The 13,332-nt window shown below is 39.8% G+C and overlaps 1 protein-coding gene across 1 annotated transcript in view; it reads right to left on the bottom strand.

Moving 5' to 3' along the window:
- TTC28 (tetratricopeptide repeat domain 28) overlaps positions 1–13,332 on the bottom strand; it is a 605,079-nt gene that overhangs the window by 170,845 nt on the left and 420,902 nt on the right. The window lies entirely within an intron of this gene.

The raw sequence follows: 13,332 nt of genomic DNA, 5'->3' as shown, positions 1-13,332 counted from the left end.
ACAGTATGTACAGAGGAGTAGTGGAATTAAGTAACGGAAATCATGACTGACCCCATTTCAAGGTGAGGACTCTGGCCATAATGTTGTGTGCACTGTGTAGCGTCTACTAACTGCTGAGCAGCTTTGGGAGGATCCGTGTGTAATACTGATGTGTGGGAGGGTGGAAACAGAGGAGGGAGGGCCTGGTGGTAAGAAAAACTCAACTAATAGGCTAATGCAGAAGACTGGGCAACCAGGAAGGGGTAATGAAAGAAAAGAACAGGACAGTAGTGCTTCACAGAGACCAGAGAGGAGAGAATTTCAAGGAAAAGTTAGTAGAGCATACAGATGCTGCATATGCTTAGGGAAATTTAGAACTGTCAAAAGATCTCTCAACTCAGCCATAAGGAGATCACTGTTGTTGATCCTCTTTAGGAGACAAAGGTGGGAGTCAAACTTCAATGGGTTAAAAATGAATAGGAGTTCCGCTTCCCGTAATGGAGAAGAAGCTCCTTTCAGAACCAGCCCTCTTACAGAAACAACCATAGTCTGGAGGGGAGGAGGGTGGTCATGAAGGATGCAGGGGAGAAGTCTACAAAAAGATACCGTGCAACCAAAAGCAGGGAGGTTGGAGTTGACCCTTTGAAGAAGGGAATGGCATTAGTTGAATTTCCTATTTTTGAAATGCCAGAGGGCATTTGGGGGGCGGGGAGAGGGAAGGCCCCAGTTAGTGCCATATGGTCAGGCTACATCACAGGCAGAAACACAGTGTTACCGGCTTGAAGAACCAGAGGCAAAATCCCAGAGTGAGTCACTGTGCATTCAATGCTGAGCATAAATTCTACCCAAATCTCTAACACCTAAAATATGCATGTGCAAGGCTGAATCTAAGTAGCCCAGTTAAAGCTAAAAGCTCTGAACAGAGATTTTAGCTGCCACCCACCACAGAGAAGACTATGTTTGGAGCTTGAATTAAGCCACATTTACTGATAAAAGAACAATGACAACAAAATACTGTTAAGAGAAATATATCAGAATCCAGAGTCTCTATGAAGTAACATTCACAGTATCAGATGTAATCCCATATTATTGGATATACAAAGAAACATTAAAGTGTGACTAATATTCAAAACAAAAGGCAATCGATGCATAAGTTTGTGACTGTACCAAAAGACACTGAATTATATACTTTAAATGGGTAATTTGCATGATATGTGAATTATATCTCAATCAAGCTATTCCAAAACAACAACATCAACAAGAGTCAATCAGCAGGGTCTACCTCTGAAACAGACACTTTACTATAGAGAACAAGCTGATGGTTACCAGAGAGGAGGTGGGTAGGGGGACAGGTGAAATAGGTGAAGGGAATTAAGAGTACAGTTATCATGATGAGCACTGAGTAATGTATAGAATTGTGGAGTCACTATATTGTACACCTGAAGTTAATACAACACTATATGTTAACTTCATTGCATTTTTATTTTTTTTTAATTTTTTTATTGTTATGTTAATCACCATATATTACATCATTAGTTTTTGGTGCAGTGTTCCATGATTCATTGTTTGTTCATAACACCCAGTGCTCCATGCAGAATGTGCCCTCTTTAATACCCATCACCAGGCTAACCCATCCCCCCACCCTCCTCCCCTCTAGAACCCTCAGTTTGTTTTTCAGAGTCCATCGTCTCTCATGGTTCATCTCCCCCTCTGACATACTCCCCTTTTCTTCCTCTCCTGTTATCTTCTTCTTTTTCTTTTTTCTTAAAATATGTTGCGTTATTTGTTTCAGAAGTACAGATCTGTGATTCAACAGTCTTGCACAATTCACAGCGCTCCCCGTAGCACATACCCTCCCCAATGTCTATCACCCAGCCACCCCATCCCTCCCACCCCCAACCACTCCAGTAACACTCAGTTTCTTTCCTGAGATTAAGAATTCCTCATATCAGTGAGGTCATGTGATACATGTCTTTCTCTGATTGACTTATTTCACTCAGCATAACACCCTCCAGTTCCATCCACGTCGTTGCAAATGGCAAGATCTCATTCCTTTTGATGGCTGCATAATATTCCATTGTGTATATATACCACCTCTTCTTTATCCATTCATCTGTCGATGGGCATCTTGGCTCTTTCCACAGTTTGGCTATGGTGGACATTGCTGCTATAAACATTGGGGTGCACGTACCCCTCCGGGTCCCTACATTTGTATCTTTGGGGTAAATACCCAGAAGTGCAATTGCTGGATCGAACGGTAGCTCTAATTTCAACTGTTTGAGGAACCTCCATACTGTTTTCCAGAGGGGTTGCACCAGCTTGCATTCCCACCAACAGTGTAGGAGGGTTCCCCTTTCTCCACATCCCTGCCAACATCTGTCATTCCCTGACTTGTTAATTTTAGCCATTCTGACGGGTGTGAGGTGGTATCTCATTGAGGTTTTGATTTGGATTTCCCTGATGCCGAGCGATGTTGAGCATTTTTTCATGTGCCTCTTGGCCATTTGGATGTCTTCTTTGGAGAAATGTCTGTTCATGTCTTCTGCCCATTTCTTGATTGGATTATTTGTTCTTTGGGTGTTGAGTTTGATAAGTTCTTTATAGATTTTGGATACTAGCCCTTTATCTGATATGTCATTTGCAAATATTTTCTCCCATTCTGTCGCTTGTCTTTTGGTTTTGTGGACTGTTTCTTTTGCTGTGCAAAAGCTTTTTATCTTGATGAAATCCCAATAGTTCATTTTTGCCCTGGCTTCCCGTGCCTTTGGTGATGTTTCTAGGAAGAAGTTGCTGCAGCTAAGGTCGAAAAGGTTGCTACCTGTGTTCTCCTTTAGGATTTGGATGGACTCCTGTCTCACGTTTAGGTCTTTCAACCATTTGGAGTCTATTTTTGTGTGTGGTGTAAGGAAATGGTCCAGTTTCATTCTTCTGCATGTGGCTGTCCAATTTTCCCAACACCATTTGTTGAAGAGACTGTCTTTTTGCCATTGGACATTCTTTCCTGCTTTGTCAAAGATAAGTTGACCATAGAGTTGAGGGTCCATTTCTGGGCTCTCGATTCTGTTCCATTGATCTATGGGTCTGTTTTTGTGCCAGTACCATACTGTCTTGATGATGACAGCTTTGTAATAGAGCTGGAAGTCCGGAATTGTGATGCCGCCAGCTTTGCTTTTCTTTTTCAGTATTCCTCTGGCTATTCTGGGTCTCTTCTGGTTCCATACAAATTTTAGGATTATTTGTTCCATTTCTTTGAAAAAAGTGGATGGTATTTTGATGGGGATTGCACTGAATGTGTAGATTGCTCTAGGTAGCATTGACATCTTCACAATGTTGATTCTCCCAATCCATGAGCATGGAACGTTTTTCCATTTCTTTGTGTCTTCTTCAATTTCTTTCATGAGTATTTTATAGTTTTCTGAGTACAGATCCTTTGCCTCTTTGGTTAGATTTATTCCTAGGTATCTAATGGTTTTGGGTGCAATTGTAAATGGGATCGACTCCTTGATTTGTCTCTCTTCTGTCTTGTTGTTGGTGTATAGGAATGCCACTGATTTCTGTGCACTGATTTTATATCCTGCTACTTGACTGAATTCCTGTATGAGTTCTAGCAGTTTTGGGGTGGAGTCTTTTGGGTTTTCCACATACAGTATCATATCATCTGCAAAGAGTGAGAGTTTGACTTCCTCTTTGCCGATTTGGATGCCTTTGATTTCTTTTTGTTGTCTGATTGCTGTGGCTAGGACTTCTAATACTATGTTGAATAGCAGTGGTGAGAGTGGACATCCCTGCCGCGTTCCTGACCTTAGGGGAAAAGCTCTCAGCCTTTCCCCATTGAAAATGATATTGGCTGTAGGTTTTTCATAGATGGCTTTTATGATATTGAGGTATGTCCCCTCTATCCCTATACTCTGAAGAGTTTTGATCAAGAAAGGATGTTGTACTTTGTCAAATGCTTTTTCTGCATCTATTGAGAGGATCATATGATTCTTGCTCTTTCTTTTGTTAATGTATTGTATCACGTTGATTGATTTGCGGATGTTGAACCAGCCTTGCAGCCCAGGAATAAATCCCACTTGGTCATGGTGAATAATCCTTTTAATGTACTGTTGGACCCTATTAGCTAGTATTTTGGTGAGAATTTTTGCATCCATGTTCATCAAGGATATTGGTCTGTAATTCTCCTTTTTGATGGGGTCTTTGTCTGGTTTTGGGATCAAGGTAATGCTGGCCTCATAAAATGAGTTTGGAAGTTTCCCTTCCATTTCTATTTTTTGGAACAGTTTCAGGAGAATAGGTATTAATTCTTCTTGAAATGTCTGATAGAATTCCCCTGGGAAGCCATCTGGCCCTGGGCTTTTGTTTCTTGGGAGATTTTTGATGACTGTTTCAATTTCTTTAGTGGTTATAGGTCTGTTCAGGTTTTCTATTTCTTCCTGGTTCAATTTTGGTAGTTGATACATCTCTAGGAATGCACCCATTTCTTCCAGGTTATCTAATTTGCTGGCATAGAGTTGCTCATAATATGTTCTTATAATTGTTTGTATTTCTTTGGTGTTGGTTGTGATCTCTCCTCTTTCATTCATGATTTTGTTGATTTCGGTCATTTCTCTTTTCTTTTTGATAAGTCTGGCCAGGGGTTTATCAATCTTGTTAATTCTTTCAAAGAACCAGCTCCTAGTTTCGTTGATCTGTTCTACTGTTCTTTTGGTTTCTAGTTCATTGATTTCTGCTCTGATCTTTATGATTTCTCTTCTCCTGCTGGGTTTAGGCTTTATTTGCTGTTCTTTCTCCAGCTCCTTTAGGTGTAGGGTTAGACTGTGTATTTGAGACCTTTCTTGTTTCTTGAGAAAGGCTTGTATTGCTATATACTTTCCTCTCAGGACTGCCTTTGCTGTATCCCAAAGATTTTGAACAGTTGTGTTTTCATTTTCATTGGTTTCCATGAATTTTTTTAATTCTTCTTTAATTTCTTGGTTGACCCATTCATTCTTTAGTAGGATGCTCTTTAGCCTCCATGTATTTGAGTTCTTTCCGACTTTCCTCTTGTGGTTGAGTTCTAGTTTCAAAGCATTGTGGTCTGAAAATATGCAGGGAATGATCCCAATCTTTTGGTACCGGTTGAGACCTGATTTGTGACCTAGGATGTGATCAATTCTGGAGAATGTTCCCTGGGCACTAGAGAAGAATGTGTATTCCTTTGCTTTGGGATGGAATGTTCTGAATATGTCTGTGAAGTCCATTTGGTCCAGTGTGTCATTTAAAGTCTTTATTTCCTTGTTGATCTTTTGCTTAGATGATCTGTCCATTTCAGTCAGGGGGGTGTTAAAGTCCCCCACTATAATTGTATTGTTGTCAATGTGTTTCTTTGCTTTTGTTATTAATTGCCTTATATAATTGGCTGCTCCCATGTTCGGGGCATAGATATTTACAATTGTTAGATCTTCTTGTTGGATAGACCCTTTAAGTAGGATATAGTGTCCTTCCTCATCTCTTATTACAGTCTTTGTTTTAAAATCTAGTTTGTCTGATATAAGGATTGCCACCCCAGCTTTCTTTTGGTGTCCATTAGCATGGTAAATGGTTTTCCACCCCCTCACTTTCAATCTGGGGGTGTCTTTGGGTCTAAAATGAGTCTCTTGCAGACAGCATATTGATGGGTCTTGTTTTTTAATCCAATCTGATAGCCTGTGTCTTTTGATTGGGGCATTGAGCCCATTTACATTCAGGGTAACTATTGAAAGGTATGAATTTAGTGCCATTGTATTACCTGTAAGGTGACTGTTAACTGTCTGTTGTCTGTGTTCGTTTCTGCTCTTTGCTGCTTTTAGGTTCTCTCTTTGCTTAGAGGACCCCTCTCAATATTTCTTGGAGGGCTGGTTTCGAGTTTGCAAATTCCTTTAGTTTTTGTTTGTTCTGGAAGCTTTTTATCTCTCCTTCTATTTTCAATGATAGCCTAGCTGGATTTGGTATTCTTGGCTGCATATTTTTCTCGTTTAGTGCTCTGAAGATATCTTGCCAGTCCTTTCTGGCCTGCCAGGTCTCTGTGGATAGGTCTGTTGCCAATCTAATGTTTCTACCATTGTAGGTTACACATCTCTTCTCCCGAGCTGCTTTCAGGATTTTCTCTTTGTCTCTGAGACTCGTAAGTTTTACTATTAGATGTCGGGGTGTTGACCTATTATTATTGATTTTGAGAGGGGTTCTCTGTGCCTCCTGGATTTTAATGCCTGTTTCCTTCCTCACATTAGGGAAGTTCTCTGCTATAATTTGCTCCAATATACCTTCTGCCCCCCTCTCTCTCTCTTCTTCTTCTGGGATCCCAATTATTCTAATGTTGTTTCGTCTTATCATATCACTTATCTCTCGAATTCTGCCCTCGTGATCCTGTAGTTGTTTCTCTCTCCTTTTCTCAGCCTCTTTATTTTCCATCATTTGGTCTTCTATATCGCTGATTCTCTCTTCTGCCTCATTTATCCTAGCATTTAGTGCCCCCATTTTTGATTGCACCTCATCAATAGCCTTTTTGATTTCGATTTGGTTAGATTTTAGTTCTTTTATTTCTCCAGAAAGGGTTTCTCTAATAACTTCCACGCTTTTTTCAAGCCCAGCTAGTATCTTTCAAGTCATGATTCCGAACTCTAGGTCCGACATCGTACTAATGTCCGTATTGAGTAGGTCCCTGGCTGACGGTACTACCTCTTGTTCTTTTTGCTGAGGTGATTTCTTTCGTCTTGTCATTTTGTCCAGAGGAGAATAGATGAATGAGAGAACAAAATGCTAACAGGTTTACAACGTCCCCAGCAAATATACTGTATACAAATCAGAAAAGACCTGAAACCAGGGGAAAAGAAAGGGAAAGAAAGAAAAAAGAAAGAGAAAAAGAAAAAAAAATGATAAAAACAAAAACAAAACAATACAAAAAAGGCAGAATATGATCAAATATGATCAGGCTAGTGCATAGATCAGTGCCACACACTAGATTTTGGGCGTATTTTGGTCTGTTAGAAAAAAGTGCCTCCTAAAATTTTAAAGGAAGAAAGACATATATGTACAAAATAAGGGTTGATACAATGAAGGGATGGAAGATGACTGTAAAGATGAAAATTATAAAAGATCTTATAAAAGGACTTGGTAAGATAAGTTGTTTGAAAAAAGAAAGAAGATTTAAGAAAAAAAAAAAAGGAAAAAGGGAGAGAATGTGATCAGGCAGGAGACTAGAACAAAGCCATACACTAGTGATTTAGGGTATATTTTGATCTGTTAGAAGAAACTGTACCTCAAAATTTTAAAGAGAGAACAACTTATATATATATGCCAAAAATAAGGGTAACTACTATGAAGGGATAAAATATGACTCTAAAAATGAAAAATAAAAAATGTTTTTTTTTTTTTTAAAAAAGGGATTTATAAGATGTTGGTTGAAAAAGGGAAAAATAAAAATAAAAGAAAACAGTCAACAAAAATTAACTTTGATGAAACAATGAATCATGGTAAAAAAAAAAAAAAAAAGCCATGAATCTATGTGCAGTATTCCCCTAGCGCTGGAGTTCTCCTATTCTCCTTGATCGATCTACTTGGTCTTGGCTTGCTGGCTGTTTGTGCTGATCTTCTGGGGGAGGGGCCTGTTGCTGTGGTTTCCAAATGTCTTTGCCGGAGGCGGAATTGCCCCGCCCTTGTCGGTCCAGGCTAAGGAAGCTGCTCCGGTTTGCTCTCAGGAGCTTTTGTTCCCTGCAAGCTCTCGGTTCAGCTTTGGAGGACCAGGGCAGAAATGGTGGCCTCCCAATCTCCACTCGGAGGAGCTGAGAACTCGGGGCCCCGCTCCTCAGTGTGCCCCCAGAGAAAAGCAGTCACTTCCGTGTCCCCGGTCTCCGGCCGCACTCCGTGCTCACCCGGCCTGTGATCGAGCGTTGCTATCTCTGGCACCCGACCCCGTGCGGAGTCTCCAAACCCAGCAGATCCCTGCAGTGCGTTCCCGCACCGCTCCTCCCCGGGAAGGAAGGGGAGTCTCCCCGGATCTGCTGCTTGTTGGGTCCCTGCTGGGGGAGCCGTGCCCCGACTGGGCCGCAGATCACAGTTTATGGCAACCCCGAGCTGAGAGCCCGCGACTCTGCTCCGTATCTGCAGCCGGCTTCCCTGCTCTGATACCTGGGAGCTCTGGCGCACTCAGGCACCCCTGGTCTCTCTGTGACCCCAAGGGTCCTGAGACCACACTGTCCCGGGAGGATTCCACCCCCCGCTTAGCCACTGCAGCGACGTCCCTCCGCCGAGCCAACTTCTAAAAGGTCCGATTTTGTGCTCCGCGGCTCTATCACTTGCCAGAAGCAGCAGACGGAGGCCCCCTCCCCCCGCCGTCTATCCTCCGGAATATCGCCTCGGATTCACTTCTCCGCACGCCCTACCTTCCAGAAAGTGGTCGCTTCTCTGTTCAGAGAGTTGTTGCTACTCTCCTGTTCGATCTCCTGTTGAGTTCGTAGGTGTTCAGAATGGTTTGATCCCTATTCAGCTGGATTCCTGAGACCAGACGAAATCTAGGTCTCCTACTCCTCCGCCATTTTGCTCCGCCTCCCTTCATTGCATTTTTAAAAAATACAGTCTAACTCTAAGATGACCCACACAGAATTAGGAGACAAGTTTTTAAAAGCTTTTGTAAAAGTAGGCTTGGCTACGTAAACAAAAAATACATGTATCGAATAAACTAACATAAATCTTAGCAGAAAAACTAAAATGTTAATTAAAAGAACTACTTGGAAATTCTAAAGCTAAAAGTACAATGTATGTCTGATAAAAATTAACTTAGGCAGTAAACAATTAACCTTGCCCAAAGAGAGGCCTGGACTTTGCCCTCAGCTCTGGAAAGTAATCTATGAACCCTCAGAATACCCTGCCTAAGAGTGTCTTTGTTTTACCTGAGGGTGTTAGCTATGCCAAACTCTTGAGGCTAACCATGTGATTTACAGTGGGGGCTTTCAGCTCAATCTTTGTGGGGGCTGGAAACCAAGGTCACCCATGCAAATGATCAACCATATCTATGTGACCAAGGTCCAATAAAAACTTTGGACACCAAGGCTCAAGTGAGCCTCTCTGGCTGATAACAGTCTGTGCATATTGTCGATATTGTTGCTTGGAAGTATAGAAAGGCACTGTCCATGACTCCACTGGGGGAAGACAAGCAACCGAAGGCTTCATTCTTTGAACTCTCCTGCCATGTGTCTCTTCCCTTGGCTAACTTTAATCTGTATCCTTTCATTGTAATAAACCATAACCATGGGTATAACAGCTTTCAGTGAATTCTGTGAGTCCTTCTAGTGAATTATTGAACCTGAGGGTGGTCTGGGAGACCCCTGTTCACAGGTGATGTCCAAAGCAAGAGTAGTCTTGGGGAATCCCAAGCTTGGCATCACTGAATGGGTTTAAAAGCAGACTGGAGATGACAGAAGGAAGAGTTGGTGAACTTAAACAGAAATTTTTAAATCTGAAGAATATGAGAAAAAAGATTTAAAATGTGAACAGAGCCTCAATGATATATAGGACAATATCAAAAGATCTAAAATAATGCAGAGGCTCATAAATAGAGGAGAGAGGGAATGGGCAAGAAGAAAAATTTGAAAAAATAATGGGTAAAATTCCCTAAATTTGGAGAAAGATATACATCTGCAGCTTCAAAAGCTCAAAGTACCAGAGTAAGGGAAAATACAAAGAAAGCCACATTTAGGCATATCACAGTTAAACTGCTGAAAATCAAGGTTAGAGAAAATCATGAAAGCAATCAAAGAATTAGCACATGCCTTACAGATTTTCAATTCTACTGACTTATCAAAATAATAAGGACCAAGAAACATTGGAAAGACTACTTTAAACTGCTTTTAAGTCCATCAACCTAGAATTCTGTATCCGCCAAAGATATCCTTCAAGAGTGAAGGTGAGTAAAGAGTTTTAAAGTAAATAAAAATGAAAAGAATTCATCACCAGACCCGCATTACAAGAAATGCTACATGAAGTTCTTTAGGCTGAAGATGATGAATGATACCAGATGGAGACTCAGATCTTTAGGAATGACTGCAAGTACCAAAATGATAAATAAGTGGGTAAACAGAAACCATTTTCCTCTTAATTCTTTAATATAACTGTATAAAACAAAAAAACCCACATTGTATTGTGAAGTTTAAAAAGAATATAGATGTAGTAATATATGTGATGACTACAGTACAAAGTACAGGGAGTAAGGAATAAATGGACCTATAAAGTTGTAAGGCACTTACATTTTAAAGGAAGTGGTAAGATATTAGCTCAAAGTAGACTGTGAAAATTTAAGGATAATATAATGTAATCCTAGAGCAACCACTAAAATATAATGCAAAGAAGTAGAGCTAAAAAGCAAGTAGACAAGTTAAAATAAAACCTGTATGATTAAATTAACTCACAGATGGCAGGAAAGGAAGAATAGAAAACGAAATAAAAGGGAAAGACAGAAAACCAGCAGTAAAATAACAGACCTAAATACAACGCCACCAACAATTACAATACATGTTAAATGGATGAAATTCTCTGAGGGTTCTTTCTAGAGGGGAGGAGGGTGGGGGGATGGGTTAGCCTGGTGATGGGTATTAAAGAGGGCACATTCTGCGTGGAGCACTGGGTGTTATGCACAAACAATGAATCATGGAGCCCTACATCAAAAACTAATGATGTAATGTATGGTGATTAACATAACAATAAAAAAATTTTTAAAAGCAAAATGAACTAGATGTTATCTGCAGTTAACAAGCTAAATATAAAGACACAGAGAGACAGAAAGTAAAGAGATGTGAAAACAAAGGACTACACAAACAGTAAGTATAAGAAGGTAGGAGTAGCAGATAAAGTAGACTTCAAGACAAAAAGTTATGACCAATGACAAAAAAGAAACATTTCATAATGATAAAAGGACCAATCTGTCAGGAAGACAAAATCACAAATGAGTATGTGTCCAATGACAGAGTTTCAAAGTTCATGAAACCATGTTTCACAGAGGTAAACAGAGTAACAGAGAAGTCCACAATAATAGTTGGAGATTTAACAGCCTCCTTCTTAGCAACTGACAAAACACAGAGACAAAAAAACCAAAACAGACAAAAAGGACTGGAACATTCAGCACCATTGACTACCTTGACCTGACATATGTAAGACATTACATCCAATGAAATCCTACAAAGTATGTTCTCTTACCACAGTGAAATTAAACTAGAATTTGATAACAATAATGTATCTAGGAAAATCCAAAATATTTAAAAATAAATAACCCTTCTAGGAGTTAAAGAGAAATCATGACAATCTTGGAAAATGTTTTTAAACTCAGTGAAGATAAAAACATAATACACCAAAAATTATTGGATGCAGGTAAAGCAGTGTTTGGAGAAAATTTTATATTTTCAAACGCTTGTATTAGAAAGAAGAAAGGTCTAAAATTAATGACCTGAGGTTTGATTTGAGAAGCTAGCAAGAGAACCCAAAGTAAGTAGCAAGAAGAAAATGATAAAAATGAGACTGGAAATAAGTGAAATAGAAATGAGACAAGCCATAAAAAAAATTAACAAAAGCAAAAATTGGTCTTTAAAAAGATCAAGAAAACTGACAAATCTCTATGTAGAATGATTCAGAAACAGGGGGTGGGGTGGTTTGCAGGTACAAAATACAAACTACCAGTAACAAAGTTGAAAGATGTCACTAGATATCCTACAAGCATTAAAAGGAAAATAAGAAAATATTATAAATAACTTTATGCCACTAAATTCAACACTTAGATGAAATGAGCAAAATCTCTGGAAAATACAACTTATCAAAACTGACACAAGATGATAAAGAAAATCTGAATGGTCCAATGTGCATGGTCTTCTTCCCAGGTTCCAAGCCCTCTGATCTATCCTATGTGCCACTGTTTGACTTGTCTTCCTTAAATATCCGATCTCTCCTCTTACTCCTATATTTCAAAACCTTCAGGAGTTTCTGCTAGCATATCTCTTGCCTGGTTTTCATACTAATTTGCCATCTTCTAGTACAGTCCTGAAGGGTATCACTCCACCATCCCACAGATACGCCAACCCATTCTTTCACATATCCCTCCCCATCAATGCCATCTCATTCCTGGCCAAATCCCACCTATTCTTCAAGGTCTAAGTGGGTCTAGCCTCCTCCAAGAAGCTTCCCAGGCTAGTCCCAGCTCTCAGGGTCTCTCTTCTTGGAATTTCATGGCAACACCACATCACTAATACTGTCTTGCAGGGAGGCCACTGTTGTCCTATGTATTAAGTCTCATTTTCCCAACTAAATTATAAGCTCTTTGAGGGCAAAGATGTTTTTTTCTTAAATCTCTATCCTTTAGGGCAACTATTCCAGGATTCAGCACATAGTAATGATTCAATAAATACTTGTAATTTGTTGAATGAATATACAATGCCAAGAGCTTATTCCTATGGTTCTTATCAGACTCTCTAGACTGTCATTTTGATTTCGTTACCATCTTCAGAGTTATCTCCAGGGATTTGCCAGACTTTTTCTAACAACTGTATTCATGAAACATCTGGTTACAATGAGCAGAGGGTAGAGGGGAGGGAGGAGTAGTGCTAAAATTATATAAACGGAGAAGGGGGTGCCTCAGTTTTGTAGGTCACATAAGAAAAGGGAGCTGAATTATACATTCTGCTGCTACTAATATCCAAGAAGCATACACTGATATCAAGGAGGTTACCTCTCCTTGTCCTCTCCCTGTCCTGAGTCCATGTGCACACAGCACAGACAATGGGGCTCAGCGATGAGTTCTGCTTCTACTTCCAAACACATCTGTTCCTTCCATTGTGTACCCACATCTGTTCGAGTAGAATCAAGATAACAACATCTTCTAAAAAGGAGCCAGGGACCAATACTTATTGTCTCTTACCATTACCTATAAATTCCCCCAAATTTATAAATGTCTTCATTGTAACCAAGTTCTATCAAACAGTGACTGCAAATCTAGCTTATTTAAATAGATCTTCCAAAAAGGAATTTTGCCTTTATACCAAAACTAACAGTGTCATTTGTGAATACACATACTTTTGAGGAAAAAATACACTTCCTGTGGCATTAAAGTCACCAAGTAAAGAAATCCCTTTAAACAAAATTCTTCTCAGATTCCCTTCCACTGATGACTTCCTAGCAACTTCTCTTTCATTTACACCAAACATAGCTTTTATATCCTCATTTCATTCCCTTTCTCTCTAATTAGATAAATCTGGTTGCTCTTCTCTCTAAACAGATTACAACGTTGGGGTGTTCTGTTTTTCCAGTAGTTCAGAATCCTAATCCTTGCAGCACTGTGATGGCAGGAAGGATCATGGG

Source organism: Eumetopias jubatus, unplaced genomic scaffold (genome assembly GCF_037043125.1).
Source record: "Eumetopias jubatus isolate StellerSeaLion01/CBP00866 unplaced genomic scaffold, mEumJub1_p1.0 scaffold_16, whole genome shotgun sequence".
Classification (NCBI taxonomy): domain Eukaryota; kingdom Metazoa; phylum Chordata; class Mammalia; order Carnivora; family Otariidae; genus Eumetopias; species Eumetopias jubatus.
Note: the sequence above shows the minus strand (reverse complement) of the source record. Positions and strands in the feature narration are given on the sequence as shown.